Source organism: Ruditapes philippinarum, unplaced genomic scaffold (genome assembly GCF_026571515.1).
Source record: "Ruditapes philippinarum isolate M1 unplaced genomic scaffold, ASM2657151v2 ctg13290_1_1_1_1, whole genome shotgun sequence".
NCBI lineage: Eukaryota > Metazoa > Mollusca > Bivalvia > Venerida > Veneridae > Ruditapes > Ruditapes philippinarum.
In genome coordinates this window covers 23262-44483 of record NW_026854455.1, presented here as the reverse complement: position 1 = coordinate 44483, position 21222 = coordinate 23262, and the positions used below count along the sequence as shown (strand labels likewise).

At 34.4% G+C, this 21222-nt stretch overlaps 1 pseudogene; it reads left to right on the top strand.

Annotated features, from left to right (window-relative positions):
• The first annotated feature begins 435 nt into the window (after window positions 1–435).
• LOC132740177 (DNA-directed RNA polymerases I, II, and III subunit RPABC1-like) overlaps window positions 436–21222 on the top strand; it is a 37881-nt pseudogene continuing 17094 nt past the window's right edge.

The window sequence follows — 21222 nt, the reverse complement described above, 5'->3', positions numbered from 1 at the left end:
GTTTTTGCGTGTAAGCTGGTATCTCCATAACTACTGAAGGGAATGGATTGAAACTTCACACACTTGTTTTCTGTGATTATCTTAGATGATTGGCACAAAGTCCCATAACTCTGATTTGCTTTTTTACATAATAATGCCCCTTTTTCGACTTAGAAATTCTTGGTTAAGTTTTTGTGTGTAAGCTTGTATCTCCATAACTACTGAAGGGAATGTATTGAAACTTGAAGGGTTTGTACCTTTTCGGACAATTTTATGTATTCATATAGGTAAGCATTATTATACTCAATGAAACACCCTAGTGACAAATTTTCGAATAGTCGAGCGTTACTGTCCTCCGACAGTTCTTGTTTACAAATGCAATCTTGTTTTTTTTTGTTGTTTTTTGCATTAAATCAACGTGCCAACCCTAACATACCAACAGAAGATGTTCTTAATATGATGGACACTGTCCTTGAAAATAACACTATTTCATTTGATGGAAGAAAATTCACGCAGACAGAAGGAACAGCGATTGGCTCACGATTAGGGATGAATTACGCATCTACATATCTTGGATCATGGGAATCACAGCTGATGACGATAACAGATAAACTTCCGCTTGAGTATTTCCAGTATGTTGATGACGTTTGGGGCCTTTGGACTCACGGTATCGAGTCGTTAAAAACATTCCATGAGCTTGGGAATAACCTTCATCCAAGAATAAAATTAGAATTAAGATATTCAGCTGAAAAACTTGAGTTTCTCGACGTAATGACGAAGATTTCAGAATGGCATTTTAATAACAGACCTATACACTAAACCCACAGATAAACACCTGTACTTGCATAAAAATTTGTCTCATCCGGAATCGACAAAAAAATCAATAGCATATGGACTTGCCCTCCGTGCTAAGCGAATATGTACTAATGAATCGACTTACAAACAACATAGAGAAAATATTAAAACTCAGTTACAGAAATGAGGCTATGAAGATCGACATATTGAAACAGAATTAAATAAAGTAGATAGTAAAAAAAGAAGTGACCTATTACATTATAATAAGATAAAGAAAACACTGAAAGAATCCCCTTGGTACTGACAATTTCCAGAGCGCTCCCGAATGTAGGACAAATAGTACGAAAACACCTACCTGAATTACACACCTCAGATAGAATGAAGGAAATATTCCCGAATCCACCAATTGCAGCATTTAGAAGAGATAATAACCTACAAGACATTCTCGTTCATAAGAAACACAATAAACTATTTTTTCAACAGCCGAATTCCTGTGCTCCTTGCAGATCCAAAAAGTGTGCGATTTGTCCATAACTTATTGAAGCAGACACATTCATTGGTGTGAACGGGGCCTCGTATAAGGTTCGAAATCAGATCACGTGCAAATCTACGAATGTTGTGCATGCAGTTTATTGTAAGCGTTGCGAACGTTATATTTATGTTGGAGAAACAGGGGATACGTTGTATCAAAGACACCTTCTTAATTTATCCAGAATACGAAGCAAATACAACGATCCGTTAGTGGCGCATTTTTACACGAACGACCACACAGTAAATGATTTTTCAATAATGGGGCTGGAAAATCTATACGGGAATGACCAATACAGCAAAACATAGAAAAATTTGTGGAAAAATAAATTAAGAAACTGTAGACCGTATGGAGTAAATACCAAAGAATAACGCGGCAGACGGCAAACAACGCCACGGCGGGCGTCGTTCATTGACTTTACGTCACTTCCATTGTTTTGTTTGATATATTTGTATGTAGAATAAATGCTGCTGAAGAAGGCCGCAAGGCCGAAAGCTACGGCAAATTTAAATTAGCGGTTTTTTGCTTATATATATATATTATATATATATATATACAAAATAGATAAACAAAACTAATGTGACAAGACAGACCAACTAAATTTATAAAAAGGAAACGTTAAGATATGTTCAAACCTTTCTATGTTTGCGTTTAGAAAAAGTAGAAAGTCGAGCGTTGCCCCGCCCGGCGGTGGCTCTTGTTCACAATATGCTCATGGGGTAAAAGGTTAAATCCAGAATATTTACTATATCCAAAAAATCCTCCCAGGCCATTCGTAGCTGTGGCTTACATGACTGTAGTGTGCTACCTTTAAACTTGGATTAAATCACCGCGTAGCATTGTATCCTCACACCTTGTGCTCACGGAAAATACCGAAGCGATACATGAGTTATCTCCGTCACTAAGATTTTGCGCTAGAATATTAGGTCTGGTACCCAGCTAGGACAATTCTTATAGCCTCTACATACAAATTTATTTTCAGTGTGAATCGAATGAAAATAAGAGTTGCACAAATACATTTGTAAGAAACAAGTTTGAGAAAACACATTTCTTTTTAAATAAGTAGAAATAGCACATGTTTTAAACACAAAAGTAATTTATTTGTATTTAATATTAAATTAAACGAATAAAGATGAAGTACTGGCATTGGCTTCAGAATATTACAACTTACTATAAACAAAGTAAGAAAGAATAAATAAATATTTAAGTAAAGAACTTTGGTTTACTCACAGATGAATCAAATTTGTTGGAATATGATTTAAACTTAAGCAAATGAAAACAACAAGTAGTCAAAATGATAAGTACCCAAATTCTGCTCCATATTACGTCATATATTACTTGATATGTTTATGGAAAGGTACTTATAAAATATTTGAGAAGTCAAAATACACATTTTAGACATTTATCCTATGCTTTATAATCATTAAGAAAAACATGTCTCATTAGTTTTGAACAATGTCTCATAACTTTTAAAAAATGTCTCATAAGTTTTCCAACATAGTCTCGTTTGCAAAAATTCTTTCCCAATCTCTGGATTTTATAAAATAGTTTTCTTGCCACGAATAAATTTGTTATTACATTGCATTTGTCCATACAGCAAATGGGGAAAATTTTAGACTTGATTTTGTGTATTTTTTTGTTTTAACAAAATCGCACTGTTCTCAAATTTTCTAATAAAAATAGCTTTTCTGATGTACAACATGACACGGAGCTTTAAGGGATTTGAATAAACGTCTAACTGAAATGATAATGCCATTTTTGAATATCATATTCTTTTTTATCATTATCTAATTTTATCTACATAATAAATAACGTGCCAATGAGCCAGTCTATATTCGATCGTTCTAAAACTTTACCGTTGAAAGAGGTTACGACTGAGGCAGTGTCACTTACTTCATTTGCTCCGCCTCTGTTGAAGTTCGGCTCCGCCTTAAATTGACGCAAAAATTTAAAATGATGCTCCGTATGCTAGCATTTAGTCTTCGTTGACGGGGCAGAAGGGAACCAGGACAACTTTGATCAATATCACTTGTCGAATCATTAAAGTATAAATCACAAAGCCTAAACCACACCCATTATCAGAGAGGCGGTTCTTCCGCAACCGTAAACTCGTTACGCTACGGCCAGTAATGGGAGATCACTGCAGAACAGTTTGTCCTCAAACCATTCGAAACATTATGCAATTCGTACCAATATTCAAATGGATATATTCTCGGCATATATTGTCTTGAATTCATTTTAAGTATACCAATCATTTCAATTTTACTTGTTATCCAATTTATTTTGCTTCGACCAGACGTTTCAATCTTTGTCGCAACAGAAACACATTTTAGAATTTCAGATATGGCATTACTTTGTGAATTTATGCATTAGGTTCTACTTTTTCACAAAAATATGCAACTTTATTATTAAACAACAAGCACTGTCCAAGAACATGGAGAAAAAATTGATTTGTACCTCGGATATTCAACTGTAATAGAGAACAGATATTCAACTGTAATAGAGAACGGATATTCAACTGTAATAGAGAACGGATATTCAACTGTAATAGAGAACAGATATTCAACTGTAATAGAGAACGGATATTCAACTGTAATAGAGAACAGATATTCAACTGTAATAGAGAACGGATATTCAACTGTAATAGAGAACAGATATTCAACTGTAATAGAGAACGGATATTCAACTGTAATAGAGAACGATTTTCAATGCTGATTGACTGTTCACATCATTTGGCAGCGTCTTTGATGTGCAGCATCAACATTTTAACTTGTACATTCTTGAGACATGATAGGATCATAAAACATTTAAGGGTGCTGCTTTCAGTGATACTGTGACAAGCCATGTAAATTATAATTAAATGCTCATCACTGGCCAGAGATAGGAAATTGTTGGGGAAAACTGGAAAAAATCTTGGGTTAATGATACAAATTTGATGTTTGATTTTAAAATGCATTCATTATAAGAATTATATATTATTATTTCAGTATTATTACATTGCAGTTGTGCCATGACCGAGGATATCTTGTAACACAAGATGAATTGGACCAAACTCTGGATGAATTTAAAGGACAGTTTGGGGATAAGCCTAGGTCAGTATGATGGCAGGTGTTTATCATGTAATTATTATGTAAAATTATTTCAATCTTTTTTAAAGAGGACTACTTCACTGAAGTTCTTTTGCAAGGATGTGACTTGATTTTTTTGTTGAGATTTTTATACCATTTAAAGAAAGTCAATGCAAATAACTTGTGTGCAAATTTTAGATCTTTTACTCATCCCTAATTTCAAGAACAATCATTTTTTTGTGCCCCCACTATAGGGGGATCATTTAGATTTACCCTTGTTCGTCCGTCCATCGGTCCGTTCCCTTTTTGTGTCTCACGTAGCTCAAAAAGTAATTGACCTAGAGTCATGAGACCTTACAGAAATGTTGATCACCATGTGAAGTTGTGCACCTGGGTATTTCTGTGTGGATATATTTAGTATTTTTAGAGTTATTGCCCTTGACTTAGTAAAAATTTGCAATTTTCAACTTGTGTCTCACATAACTTATAAAGTATTTGACCTAGAGTCATGAAACCTGGTACTGGAATGTTGATGAGTATGTGTAGTAGTGCACCAGGGTATTTTCGTCTGGATATTTTTAGTATTTTTAGAGTTATTGCCCTTGACTTAGTAAAAATTTCCAATTTTTAACTAGTGTCGCACATAACTAAAAAATATTTGACCCAGAGTCATGAAACCTTACAAGAATGTTGCTCAGCATGTGTAGTTGTGCACCTTGGTATTTTGGTGTGGATATTATTAGTATTTTTAGAGTTATTGCCCTTGACTTAGTAAAAATTTTCAATTTTCAACTTGTGTTGCATGTAACTCAAAAAGTTTATGACCTGTAGGCCTGAAAGTTTACAACAATGTTGGTCAGCATGTGTACTTATGCACCTTGGAGTTTTCTTGTGGATTTATACAGTATTTGTAGTATTTGCCCTTTACTTAATAAAAGATTTTTAGTTTTCAACTTGGGCACATGTAAAAAAAAAAAATTGACTTAGAGACATCATAAAGATTGACAAATCGGTGGAGTGTGGAGGCACCCATTTCCTATGGACACACTTCTTTTTTTTTTCTCTTTTTTTTACATTGCTTCAGGTCCACAAATGTGGAACCCCATTTATTAATAAATCAACGAAACGTACAATCATATAATCATACATAACCATGCAAATACACATCATACAATAAATCTTTAAACATTTTATAAGATCAAAAAGGAGACATAAGATTAAATAAAAGGAGACATAAGATTTTCACACAACATTTATAGTATAAATTTTGAAGTTGATGAGAGAATATAAAAAGAACGTTAGAAGAAAACAATGGTTTATAATAACATTATATAATAATTATGAACGGATGGTTTTTGAGATGATTTTACTTTCATTTATATACAGTTTATTTTTTTTTATTTATTTTTTTTTATCCTGTCCTCCAAAAGTTTTCCAGCAAGATAACCTAAATGAAAAGTGTATGCGAAAAACAAATTAGGTCTTCCCGTGGATAGTTATTGAATAAAGAGTAAAATATTATATAAAAGTATTATGTTAACATATATGGTAGGTATATTTATTTATTTATAAACATCGCAGACAAGGATTATCTCCATGAAAATAAACCACATTTAATGTCTCCTAACGAGATAGTTGATCAAAATACTATTTTGATCACAGGATCTTTATATTTAATAATTGAAGAAGCTTAAATGTGTGTATAAATACAAAAAAAAAACAAGATCTTGTAAAAGAAAGAAAGTGACAATAATTCCATATACATTAGCATTGCTATGCTTCTAAAAAGTCATGTCACATAAAGAAGGATAACTACCATAAATTTCCTAAAATACGTTAACTTATTTATTTCCCTTTATTATAATCTTCGAAAAAAGGTAGTTTTTCAGAGCTCCCATTTACATAAAACATAAGATTCAAATAATATTAAAATCAACCGGAACTGATAGCCTCTGCCCACTCTATCGTGGACCTGAACTCAACCAGAGCATGACATGGGTCCTAGAAGCTCCAAAATGGTCTTCCTGCGACAACGCGCGCCCCAGGCCATGCCAGTTGCACTCCCGACCCTCGATCTTCAAAGGTTGTCGGGAGTCAGGAGTACCCCCGACTTCACGATGAGCCAAATGTACAGGTGGCACAGGCCATAGTTCCAGCAATCTTAATATCTATATAATTCTGTATCATATAAACATTATATCATATCTTATCAACATTAGAAGTGTATAATATGTAATGCAGTATGCACAATATACTAGTTGCCTGAAGCTTTTTTTATGATGTGTCACCAAAAATATATTTATTACATTATTTTTAAAATAAGGCCAATAAAACACTCTATATGTATATGGCACATCTCCGACTTTGGATGGTAATATAATTTATTATCATTTTTGTTAAGACTGATCTTTTAACAGTTAATTTCCTTGTGTTTCAATATATGGTAAAAGTATGTTCAGAAACTTATCAATTAGGAACGTCGACAAGAGTTTGATAGGGAGACCACCTACTATTGAATTTATCCCAGTTACAAGAAGAATATTGGATATACTTTTCTACATTATAATGGAAAACTAACGTTTTATGAAAAGTTTGTATGTTGAAATTTTGGTTATTATACCTACACGTGTAAATACAGTGGAGCCTTGCTAATCCGAACCCTTCTAATCCGGATTCCTTTCTTATCCGAACGAAGTGTCTGGTCCCGATTTTATTCGTTCTATTTTCAATAGTAAAAAACCTTTCGGATCCGGAACCTGTCTACTCCGAATTCCGGACAATTTTTTCAATTTTTTTTCTTATTTTACTCTAAAATTTACCTCTCGGATCCGAACAGATTTTGCCAAATGTCACCTTCATTCAAAAAAACAAATAATCGTACATCTTGCAGGTGTAAACATACACCAAACTGATAAGTGTTGATTAGCTTGATTAATGGTTGAAACATATGATCTGCGAAGGTGTGAAAATTACACTTAGCTTGCCTTGATATCTTCTATAATTGCTTAATTGATTGTTTTTCGTCAGCTTCTATAAATATTTTGATATAATGCAATAGAAATATCTTTTAATCCTTTGTATTGGATTCAGTGATACGTGATTAAGTAATGAAAATTAATGGAAAATGTCAGTGAATTCGGATAGTCGCTGAATCGGATGAGAGTAAACAACAATTGACAAATGCTGGTACGAATATCTAATCATGTCTTGGCCTCCTGTATAACATCGTAGGTTAACTTACCCTTGAGGACATAATATTTTTGCTTATTTATTTATTTTCATTTCTTTATTTTTTGTATTCACATGTATTAAAATGAACGATAAGAGACTGCAAAAATAAAATATCTAAATTGCAATTTCAAATGCATTCCCGTTTTCTTGCCTTAAAATATTTTGCAAATAACATGAAAAAAACATGTAAAAAAAACCCTTCTAATTCGGAAACCTTTCTAATCCGGAAACCTTTCTAATCCAAACTTTTCTTCTGGTCCGGACGAGTTCGGATTAGACAGGTTCCACTGTATATCTTTTTGCAATAAGAAAAATAAAATTTAATGTTTCGTCCGTTTTCTTAGGATCAGTTATACCAAAAAGAATTTCTTCTTTTGAGAGTTCATAATCTGCAATATTCAGGCATTTAGTTTTAATGAAAATTTTTTAATTCCGCCAAAAAATGACTCACATACCGACATTCATAAAACAAGTGTAAAGGTGTTTCGTTACTTTCCCTGCAAAAAGTGCATGTATTGTTATCTTTTATTCCAATCTTAGTTAAAAAAGTATTTGTTGCTAAAATTCTATTTATTAATTTGTATTGAAAGTATCTTAAGTTTGTATCTGATGTTATTTTGTTAATAGTAGTATAGACTTTATTCCATTCGAAATTTTCTGGTAATGATAGTTCATGTTTCCATTTATCTTGAGATTTCGGAACTTTTTTATTTTTTACAAGTTTTTCATAAATAGAATGGCATCCCTAATGACCCTTTACATTTTGCATGATAACTTGAATTTGCTTTGGGATTATTGGTTTATAAGTGTTAGAAGTTTCATTATTGATTTCAAGTTTAACTCTTAGATTTATTAGGGCTCTTAAAGGTCCTTCATATAGTAGGAAATTTATATTAATTTGTAAAATATTTTGTATAGCTTGTAAACTATAGAATTGACCATTATTGTCAATTAAATCAGCGACAAAATTTTCAACTTGTGTTGCATGTAACTCAAAAAGTTACCTGTAGGCCTGTAGGCCTGAAAGTTTACAACAATGTTGGTCAGCATGTGTACTTATGCACCTTGGGGTTTTCTTGTGGATTAATACAGTATTTGTAGTATTTGCCCTTTACTTAATAAAAGATTTTTAGTTTTCAACTTGGGCACATGTAAAAAAAAAATTGACTTAGAGACATCATAAAGATTGACAAATCGGTGGAGTGTGGAGGCACCCATTTCCTATGGACACACTTCTAGTTATTATGCAAAATGACCATAAAAAATCAACACTCAAATCGGGCTAAGAATCACAATGAATATTGATTTTCAAATTAATTCTGAGTATATTTCTTTATTATTCTTTTCATATTTTTTTCCATTTTAGGTACCCTAGAGAATTTTCAATTATTATGTAATTTGTACCTCATTGGAGTGATCAATGTGATCAATTTTGTCAGCAAGGATCAGACAGCATGAATAAGCAGCTCTGGTTCTATTCTATTGTATATACAAGATTTCAGAGCTTCTAATAAATTGTTTTTATTATTTTCCAGTGAAAGAAAGCCAGCAAGAAGTGACTTGATAGTTCTTGTAGCGCACAATGATGATCCAACAGGTCAGTTTTTATACTCCTCGAAGAGTCGCCCCTTTGTCTGTCTTTCTGTCTGTCTGCATTTTCTTGTCTGGGACTCTGAAACTACAGGAGCTATCAACAAGAAACTTTGTAGGTAGATAGATCTTTAAGGCGACAACAGACACTGTTTGTGGTTTTACCATGAATGTCATATAAACCAACTTATTTTAGTAAAAATTGTTATTTATTTAAATTTTGTACATTAAATGTCTTTGATCTTCATAAAAAATAACATACAGGTATTTGAAAAAAAATGCCTTTGTAAATAATTGATTTTGAACAAAAAATCTATAATCTTAAACCGTCATATCAGAGTCTTTTTTTTTTTTGTCATCAAACGTTTGGCATATAAAAATCATTATGCTCCCAAAAGGGAGGCATATAGTCGCTACTTTGTCTGTCCATCCATTTTTCTTGTCCAGGACATAACTCTGAAAAAACAATCATTATGCTCTCAAAAGGGAGACATATAGTCCCCACTTTGTCTGTCCATCCGTTTTTCTTGTCCAGGACATAACTCTGAAAAAACAATAGGTATCAACATTAAACTTTGTAGGTAGATAGATCTCATTAAGTAGATGTGCAGTGCAAAGGAACTATATCTCTGTCTTGCCTAACCGCAACATCTGCGATGGGGTGGCATATAGCGATTCACCTGTGTGTGTGTTTGTATGTTTGTATGTATTTAATCTATGTTTGTGTGTTATATAGATTATATAGTGAACTTAAAAAGTCTTTTTGTAAAAAACCACTAGTCCAATTTCAACCAAACATGGCAGGATTGATCCTTGGGTGAAGGGCTTCCAAAGTTGTTCAAATAATTTTTTGCCATGGCAACCAAATGGAATTATAAGAATAAATTTAAAAAATCTTCTTGTATATTTATTTATTTGGTATATGATATCATCTGTAGGTACTCTACCAAAGTTGTTCAAATTTTGCCTCTAGCGTCAGAATTAGCCCCGCCCCGGGGGTCATAGGTTTTCTTTATATTTATATAGTAAAAACTTAAAAAATCATCTACTCGAAATTGACAAAGGCTAGAGGTTAGATATTTTGCACGAAACATTGTGTAGTGAACCTCTACCAATATTGTTAAAAAAAATAGCCATGGGGTTGACAATATTGTTCAAAAAATAGCCATGGGGTTGAAATTGGCCCAGCCCAGGGGATCCATTGATTTTCACTATGTATATATAGTAAAAGATTAAAAAATCTTCTTGTCTGAAGGTACAAGGCTTAGAGCTTTGATATTTTGTATATAATATAATCTATGGGTCCTCTACCAAAGTTGTTTAAATTATGCCCCTAGTGTTAAAATTGCCCTGCCCCCTAAGGCGATAGTTTTCCTTATATGTATAAAATAAAAACTTGAAAAATCTTCTTCTCTGAATTGACAAACTCTGGCTAGAGGTTACATATTTGGCCTGAGACTTTGTGTAGTGAACCTCTACCAAGATTGTTCAAATTATAGCCCTGGCGTCAAAATTGGCCCTTCCCTGGGGTCATTGATTTTCACTATGTACATATAGTAAAAAATTAAATTAAAATAAATTAAAATTAAAGAGTTAAACCCTTGGGTCAAAATTATGCCTTGCCTTAGGGGACAGTGACCTACTTTCTTGTCCTTTGATGTACAGCCATGAAATTTGGACTATGTGCACATTTTTAGTTGTAAAAATGAACTTTGATATCAGGTGACCTAGTAGATTTTAATGATGTGACCTACTTTCTTGTCTTTCAATGTGCAGCTATGAAATTTCTACTATGTGCACAGATTAAGAATGATGTAAAGTGAACATTGATATCAGCTGGCCTAGATTTTGACAAAGTCTTACTGTGTTGTCCTTTGATGTACCGTCATGGAATTTTGGCCATGTGAAATATGACCTTCACCATCAAATTCACTTGACTCAACTGCATTGATAGATTCCTACTCTGATCTTTTATGTGAATAACAATAGATTTAACCACTAATTTGATAATAAGAATTAGATAGGTCAGTGATCTATGCATTATGGCAATCTTCAATTGTATAGAAACAAAAAATGCTTGAGATATTCAATTGAAACTTACAATACTTATTTATAGTAACATTACACATCAGATTGAAAAGTTGGATAACTCTGCGTACAATAATTACAGAATTATGCCCCTTTTTAAATTAGAAATTTTTATACTTAATACTTATTTATAGTAACATTACACATCAGATTGAAAAGTTGGATAACTCTGCGTACAATAATTACAGAATTATGCCCCTTTTTAAATTAGAAATTTTGGTTAAAGTTTTTTGTAAAGTCAAATATCTCAATTTTTGCTTGAGATATTCAATTGAAATTTACAATACCTTTTTTATAAGTAACAATGTACATCAGTTTGCAAAGTTGCATAACTCTGCCTGCAATATTTGCATAATTATTTGCCCCTTTGAAACTTAAAAATTTTGGTTTAAGGTTAAGGTCTTCAAAGATATTTACTTGAAACTTAACACATGTACTTAGGGTCATAATTGAAGGTCACATCTCAAGATTCATTACTCTGCCATGTATTTTGACTGAATTATGCTCCCTTTTGTACTAAAAAAATCTCCTCTTCTTGGTTATGTTTAACATGCAAGTTTTGCATATCTCTGAAACTATTAAAGATACAAACTTTAAACTTCATATGTATATTTGTGGTCATAAATAATGATCACTGAACAGCACTCATATCTGTGTCATGTATTTAGGCTGATTTATCTCCCCCTTTTTAGCTCACCTGTCACAAAGTGACAGGGTGAGCTTTTGTGATCGCTTTTCGTCCGGCGTCCGTCCGGCGTCCGTAAACTTTTACTTTAAACAACATCTCCTCATAAACCACTAAGCGAATTTCATCCAAACTTCACAGGAATGTTCCTTTGGTGGTCACCTTTGAAAATTGTTCAAAGAATTTAATTCCATGCAGAACTCTGGTTGCCATGGCAACCAAAAGAAAAAAACTTTAAATATCTTCTTCTATAAAACCCAAAGAGCTAGAGCTTAGATATTTGGCATAAAACATCTTTTAGTGAGTGTCTACCAAGTTTGTTCAAATAAAAGTCCTGGGGTCAAAATTGGCCCCGCCCCAGGGGGTCATTGATTTTCCCTATATGCATATAGTAAAAACTTAAAAAATCTTCTTTTAAAGAACCCAAAGAGCTAGAGCTAAGATATTTAGCATGAAACATCTTCTAATGGGTGCCTACCAAGTTTGTTCAAGTAAAAGCACTGGGGTCAAAATTGGCCCTGCCCCAGGGGGTCATTGATTTTCCCTATATGCATATAGTAAAAACTTAAAAATCTTCTTTTAAAGAACTCAAAGAGCTAGAGCTAAGATATTTAGCATGAAACATGTTCTAATGGGTGTCTACAAAGTTTGTTTAAATAAAAGCCCTGGGGTCAAAATTGGCCCCACCCCGGGGGTCATTGATTTTCCTTATATGTGTATAGCAAAAACTTAAAAAAAATCTTCTTTGAAAAAACCCAAATAGCTAGAGTTTAGATATTAAGCATGAAACATCTTCTAGTTAGTGTCTACAAAGTTTGTTCAAATAAAAGCCCTGGGGTCAAAATTGGCCCTGCCCCGAGGGTCATTGATTTTCCTTATATGTGTATGGCAAAAACTTAAAAATCTTCTTTGATAAAACCCAAATAGCTAGAGTTTAGATATTGAGCATGAAACATCTTCTAGTAAGTGTCTACAAAGTTTGTTCAAATAAAAGCCCTGGAGTCAAAACTGGCCCCGCCCCAGAGGTGTCATTGTTTTTAATTATATGTGTATAGTAAAAACTTAAAAAATCTTCTTTTAAAAAACCCAATGAGCTAGAGGTAAGATGTTTGACATGAAACATCTTCATGTGGGTGTCTACCAAGTTTGTTCAAATAAAAGCCCTTGGGTTAAAATTGGCCCTGCCGGGGGGGGGGGGGGGTCAGATGGAATCGGGAGGGGGATATAGTTTTGGCGTTGTCCGTCCGTCCGAATTTCGTTTGCGGAGTAGTTCTCTGCAACTACTGGCTGGAATTCAACGAAACTTTATGGGAATCATCAATATCAAGAGATGCGCATCCGTGTCCATCCATCCGTCCGTCCGAATTTCGTGAATTTCGTTTCCGGAGTAGTTCTCTGCAACTACTGGCTGGAATTCTGAACGAAACTTTATGGGAATCATCAATATCAAGAGGAGATGCGCATTTCGTCAGCTTGTTCTGGTCAGACCCTTTAACTCAGAGTTATGGCCCTTGCTTAGTTATGTAGTATGCATATAGAGTAAAAATCGTTTCCGGAGTAGTTCTCTGCAACTACTGGCTGGAATTCAACGAAACTTTATGGGAATAATCAATACCAAGAGGGATGCGCATATCGTCAGCTTGTTCCGGTCAGACCCTTTAACTCAGAGTTGTGGCCCTTGATTAGTTATGAAGTATGCATATAGAGTAAAAATCGTTTCCGCGCTACTTCTCTGCAACTACTGGCTGGAATTCAACGAAACTTTATGGGAACCTTCAATACCAAGAGGAGATGCGCATATCCTTGGCTTGTTCGGGTCAGACACTTTAACTCAGAGTTATGGCCCTTGATTAGTTATGCAATATGCATATGGAGTAAAAATCGTTTCCGGTGTAGTTCTCTGCAACTACTGGCTGGAATTCAACGAAACTTTATGGGAATCATCAATATCAAGAGGAGATGCGCATATCGTCGGCTTGTTCCGGTCAGACACTTTAACTCAGAGTTATGACCCTTGATTAGTTATGTAGTATGCATATAGAGTAAAAATCGTTTCCGCACTACTTCTCTGCAACTACTGGCTGGAATTCAATGAAAATTTATGGGAACCTTCAATACCAAGAGGAGATGCGCATATCGTCGGCTTGTTCCGGTCAGACACTTTAACTCAGAGTTATGGCCCTTGATTAGTTATGCAGTATCCATATAGAAAAATATTTGTTTCCTCGCTACTTCTCTGCTACTACTGGCTGGAATTCAATGAAACTTTATGGGATACTAAGAGGAGATATGCATATAGTCGCCTTGTTCCAGTCAGATACTTATAACTCAGATTTATGGCCCTTGATTAGTTATGTAGTATGCATACATCTCATTGGCATTTCCAGATTTTACTATTTAACACAAAGTTATGGCCCTGTTATTGCCCTGAATATTTATCAAGTTCAAAGAATATTACTGTTTATGCCATGATTAATATATAAATAAAGCCTTATGTCTTCAGTTGTTGTGTTAATAATAACCAGTACTCGGCGGGGGATATAAATTCAACGAATTTGCTTGTTTTTCATTATATGTGTGTAGTAAAAACTTAACATCATGAAACCTATATACAGGTGAGCGACCTCAGGGCCATCATGGCCCTCTTGTTTACTTAGTCTCTTGGTTAATGTTTGCATGTAAGTTTTACATATCTCAATAACTATCAGAAATTTTGATTTGAAACTTCACATATGCATGAAGGGTCATAATTGTATGTCACTGACCAAGTTCCATAACTCTATCTTGCATTTAAGCTGATTTATCTCCCCTTTTCTACTTAGTCTCTTGGTTAATGTTTACATGCAAGTTTTACATATCTCAATAACTATTACAGATATTTATTTACAACTTCACATATGCATTTAGGGTCATAATTGTAGGGCACTGACCAAGATCCATTATTCTATCTTGCATTTAGGCTGATTTTACTCCCCTTTTTCAACTTAGAAATTCATGGTAAGGTTTTGCTTGTAAGCTGTTATCTCCATAACTACTGAAGGGTTTGTGCCGTTTTTGGGAAAATTTTATGCATTCATAATAATAAAGCAGTGATTTACTTGATAAAACATCTTAATAACAAGCCTTTGTACCTTTTCGGTCAATTTTATGATTGTATTTATAGGTAAGCATTATTATACTCGATAAAACACCCTTGTGACAACTTTTTCGAATAGTTGAGCCTTACTGTCCTCCGACATGTCTTGTTACACTTTTGACCGTTGTCCGGGTCATAACTCTTAAACTATAAGAGATAACAACATGAAACTTTGTAGGTTGATAGATCTCATTGGTAAGTAAGTACAGCGCAAAAGAACCACAACTCTGTCTTGCCTTTTTATCTCACCTGTCACAAAGTGACATGGTGAGCTTTTGTGATTCGCTTTTCATCCAGCGTCTCTCTGTAAACTTTTACTTTAAACAACATCTCCTTCATAAACCACTGGGCCAATTTTCATCCAAACTTCTTCAGGAATGTTCTTGTGGTTGTCAACCTTGGAAATTTGTTCAAGAATTTAATTCCAAGCAGAACTCTAGTTGCCATGGCAACCGAAAGAAAAAACTTAAAGGACTTCTTTTAGAAAATTCGCAAGAGCTAGAGCTTAAATATTTGGCAGTGAAACATCACTCTAGTCAGCTGTCTACCCAAGTTTGTGTTCAAAAAAAATGCCCTGGGTGAAAAATTCGCCCCCACCCCAAGGGGTCGATTGATTTTCCTTATATGTGTATATGTGTAAAAAATCTCCTTATAAAAAACCCAAAAGAGCTAGAGTTTAGATACTTTCGCATGAAAACAACTTCTAATGCTTGTCTACCCAAGTTTGTTCAAATAAATGCCCTGGTGTCAAAATTGGCCCGCCACGGGGAATTGATTTTTACTATGTACAATATGATAAAAACTTGACAATATCTTCTTGTCTGAAGGTACAAGGCAAAGAGCTTCGATGTTTGCTATTATAATATTCATCTATAGGTCCTCTACCAAAGTTGTTCATATTTTCCCCCTGGCTTGTGAAATTAGCCCTGCCTGGGGGCCATTTGATTCCATTATGTGACGCGTAGTAAAAAACAGCAAACTTAAACAAATGTTTTTCTGAATTGGAGGAAGCTACAGCTTAGATATATTGACATGAAATGTTGTTTGGTGAAACCTGTATCAAAGATTGTTTTGAATTAAACCTCTGGGTCAAACTTTTGCCCTGCCCAAGGGACACTGACCTACTTGTCTTCTCTTTTTGATGTACAGCCAATGAAATTTTGACCATGTGCACAGTTTTAGTTGTAAAATTGTACTTGATATCAGGTTGACCTAATTGAACCATGTGCACAGATTAAGATGTAAAGTGAACTTTGATATCTGCTGACCTAGATTTTGACAAAGTGTCTTAATGTGTTGTCCTTTGATGTAGTCATGAAATTTAGGCTTTGTTAAAATGACCTTCACCACCAAATTCACTAGACTCAACTGCAAATTGATATATTCCTACTCTGATCTTTTATTTTGAATTAACAATAGATTTAACCACTAAAAAATTCTAAATTAATATCTATGCATTATTGACAATTTTCAAAAAAAAAAAAAAATCTGTTCCTACACTACTATTTTAGTGTTGTATTAATTGCGGTGGCATTAGCATTTATTCAACAAATGCAATCTTGTTGTATGGATATATTAAGTATTTTTAGAGTTATTATGCCCCCCTTCAAGAAGAGGGGTATAATGTTTGCTAATGTCCGTCCGTCTGTCTGTCTGGCTGTTCGGAGCGTTAGACCACATGGTTTCCGCTGATTATTCTTGAAAAACTATTTATCACAAAGTCTTCATATTTCACATATTGATTGGTCATAAACTCAGTTTGATGCTGCCTATTGATTTTGGGGCGTTACTAGGTGCAAGGTCGAAGATCACAGGGGGCCTAAAATTTTAGAATGGTTTCTTGGCGATTATTCCTTGAAAAGTATTCATCACAAAAGTTCTTCATATATTACATAGATTGATTGGACATAACCTCGTAGATGACCCCTTTTGATTTTGGGGTGCACTAGAGTCAGAGGCTTCAAGGTCACAAGGGCCTTTAAAATGGTAGTTTGAAATTCACCTTATTATTCTTTGGTTACTATTTATCACAAAGTCTTCATTTTAATATTATTGATCAGTCATAACAAGTAAATTGACCCCTATTGATTTTAGGGCGTCAAAGGTCACAAGGGCCATTTAAATGTTAGAATGTGCATTTGCTCAACTATCTTGGTTACTATTTATCACTAAGTCTTCCTATTTCCATATTGTTTTTCATAACTAGTAGATAACCCCTATTGATTTTGGGTGTGTTCACCAGGTTAAAGGGTCAAGGTACACAGGATCCTTGATGTAGTATGATTTCAGCTCATTATCATTGAAAGCTATGCATCACAAAGTTCTTTCATATTTACATAGTTGATTGGTCATAAGCAGTAGATGCAGGCTGTATTGCTTTGGGGTCACTCTAATCAAAGGTCAAGGTCAACAGGGTCCTTAAATGTCAGGAATGGTTTTGCATATAATTATCTTGGAAACTATTCATCACAAAGTCTTATATTCACATACTGATTAGTCATAACTAAGTAAGTGATCCCTATTGATTTTTGGTCACTATTTCGGTCAAAGGTGTAGGTCACAGGGGTCCTTGCTATGTTGAGTATGATTTCTGCTTATTATTCCTTGAAAGCTATTTATCAAAAAGTCTTCCAATTTCACATATGATTGTCGTCATAAACTATAAGATTGACCCCTATTGATTTGGATGTCACCAGTTCAAAGGTCAAGTCACAGGGATTAAACTGTCAGAATGGTTTCCGCCTCTCTATAATCTTGAAAACTTATTTATCACAAAGTCTTCTTTATTTTTCTTTTTTCCATTACTGACACTTCATGTACCCATTCTATGGCAAGGTTTCTGTAACAAAATAACAAATAATGTGAGTCAAGGGCTAGAAAAAGGGGCATATGTTCGTTCGAAACATTTCTTGTTGCCTTTACTTAGTAAAAATTTGCGAATTTCAACTTGTGTCCCACATGGCTCAAAAAGTATTTGATCTAGAGTCATGAAACTCAAAAAGTGTTTGATCCGTAGAGTCATGAACTTTACAGAAATGTTGATCAGCATGTTTGAGTTGTGCACCTAGGGTATTTTTTGTGTGGATTATTTAGTATTTTTAGCTCACTAGAACCGACGGTTCAGCGATGCAGCTAATAGTATCAAAGGGGATCTTCTGAGTGTTCCGTCGTCATGCACCCAAACCAACGTCTTCTTCTCTGAAACTGCTGGTCAGAATTTACTTCAAATGTCTTTTAGCATCCTTGTGACAGTACTTGCAATTTGCTCAGTTCAATTGGTCCCCCTTTTAGGGTCCAACAGAACTAAAAAAAAAGAAAAACCCTTTAAACAACTATTTGATGGACTGATCACCAAACTTGTAGTAGCATTCTTGGGTTGTCTTTTATCAGTTGCTCATTTATTAATTTGATTTGCCCCTTTTAGCGGGTCTTCTAGGCTAAAAATAGAACACTTTTTAAACATCTTCTTCTACAGAACTATGGATAGATGATCACCAACTGTGCTCTGTAGCATTCTTGGGTAGTATTTTGTTCAAGTTTGCTCATATTAATTTGATTGGCTCCTTTAGGGGCTGCTTAAGCTAAAAATAAAAATACCTTTAAATGTCTATTCTACAGAACTAATTGATGAATGATCACCAAACTTGGTCTGTCGCATCTTAGGTAGTCTTTTATACAAGTTTGCTGTCATATGAATTTGATTGGCCCTTTATGCAGTGTTTCTGCCAGCTCTGATTTTTCTGAGCGGTCTTTTATGACCCCCTGTATGCATATTTTAGGGTCATTTCAAATTCATAAGAGGTTCATGCCAATAAAATTTATAACAAAAAATGTAAAAAAAAACAGGTAACACGTTTATAGTTTATTTACAATATTTTGATATATTTTTCGTGTGAAGAAATTGGTCAATCTCTGCTTTTTTGGATTATTTGTCATCCAATAATAACGCCTGTATTTCTTAAAAATTATGTGTGATAATTTTCATAGAAGAAAGCAAAGTCGATACTATATTGAATTCGTTCATAGTCGCCTTCTATTTTTCATCAGTGCCTTCATAGTTACCGCCTAAGTGACGTAATCAAGGGCCAAATAAGCTTGACACTAAATATGTTTGTGTTCTCTTAGCTGTTTTACAGAAATTAGAAACATTCTCCTTGTCGCTATCGCCTTCTCGAAGTTTCCAATTTCTGCTAGAAACAGCACAGTATGAACACTAACATATACGCAGACTGCATTTTCCAGCAGACAGTTATTCGTTCGCAGAATATGACGACAACAAAATAAATAATTTTGTCTGGGCGCTTTAAATTATACTGCATAACGTATAAATGCTAGCGTTTTATTAACTAGTTGAAATTGGACTAAATTGCCGGACCACGACCCGGTAAATTTCATTTCTCATTAAAGAATTATAGTGGAGCCCACGTGTAAACATTCCGTACATTTTTTATACTGATTGACGTTTATAGTCTGTATATTCTGACTTGTGTTGAAATCAGCGACTGCGTGAAATTCTTTGCGTTCCACAAAATACGCACTAACTAAATTTCATTGCGTCATGGCTGAAAGATAGTGCGCCAAAACGCAAAAAACGCGCTCTGGCAGAAACATGTTTAGGGGTCTCTAGGGCTAAAAGTAGAAAACCTTTACCCATGAGCATTGTTGTGAAAAATTGGCTGTTTTCATTGAAAAGTTCTCTCGTTAAGTTCAAATTGCTATAAAAACTATAAAAACTGCTTCAATACTAATCAAACTTAGCACAAATGTTGACTTGTTTTCCTACGACCATTGCCTTTGTAACAAAACATGCTCAGTCTTAAATTTCTGTTACCATGCAAATGAGGGGACATCTCAAAAAATTGCAAAATCACTATTTTGCTTTTGATTTTTCCATCAACTTCTCAATGGATTGAGATAGAGTCAAAGGCTTTTCCGCGTTTGTTACATGTTACCTTGTTGATGCGATGGGGTAGTTTTTAGCCTCTCACAAGTCCAAATTTTTTGGCGATTGAGGGGGACTACCGCCCCCCCCTTCAACGCCCCAAACAGATGGGACACATCCCTCTCTCTGGCAACCCCTGATGTATCTTTTGGATTGGTGGTGCGCGCGAAAAAAAAATGGTCACTTTTTTAACATTCCTCAAACAAAAAAGTGTTGGCGGCCTAAGTAGCATTTTTTTTCAACCATTTGAGACAACAAATAGGGGGGAGGCAAGCTAAAATGGAATACCTTTCAATGTCGATATTTCTACAGAACTATTGCATGGCATATTGATCCGCCAAATTTTGTCTGTAGCATTCTTAGGTTAGTCTTATATCATTGCTCATATTAATTTGATTGGCCCCCTTTTAGGACCGCTAAAGCTAAAAATAGAAATACTTTTAAACGTCTATTTTCTACAGAAGTATTGATGGATGATCACCAAACTTTGTCTGTAGATTCTTAGATCTGTTTATCAAGTTTGCCTCATATTAATTTGATTGGCCCCTTTTAGGGGCCACTAAAGCCTAAAAATAGTTGAACATCATTTCCTACTAAAATAATTGATAGATGCAGTCACCAAACTGTGGAAGCATTCTAGGTAGTCTTTATCAAGGTTTGCTCATGATAAATTTGATTTATCCCCTGTTTACGCTAAAGCTAATGCCCCAGGTCATGGCATTTTATCAAATTTTATCCCGCCATATAATGGCAGGCGGCATATAGTGTTACCCTTTTTCCGTCATTTCGTTCCTTCCGTCATTCCGCATCATCAGTTTCCGGTTCATTATCTTAATAACTTTTGCATATATTCAACTCAAATTTTGACATTATGGATATGTCATGAGAAAATACAGGTCAAGTTCGAATTTGTCATGGTTCGATGGATTTTTGGCAGAGTTATGCCCCTTTAACTTTGAAGTAATATGGAAATTTTCAGTTTCCGTCCATTATCGCCCACAACGGTACAACACATTCAACTTCAAACTGACATATGGATATTGTTCATGAGAAAATACAGGTCAAGTTCGAATTTGGTCATGATTCGATGATTTTTGGCAGAGTTAATTGCCCCTTTCACTTTTGAAAATAAATATGAAATTTACCAGTTTCTGTCATTATCAACCCAACGTGTTACTA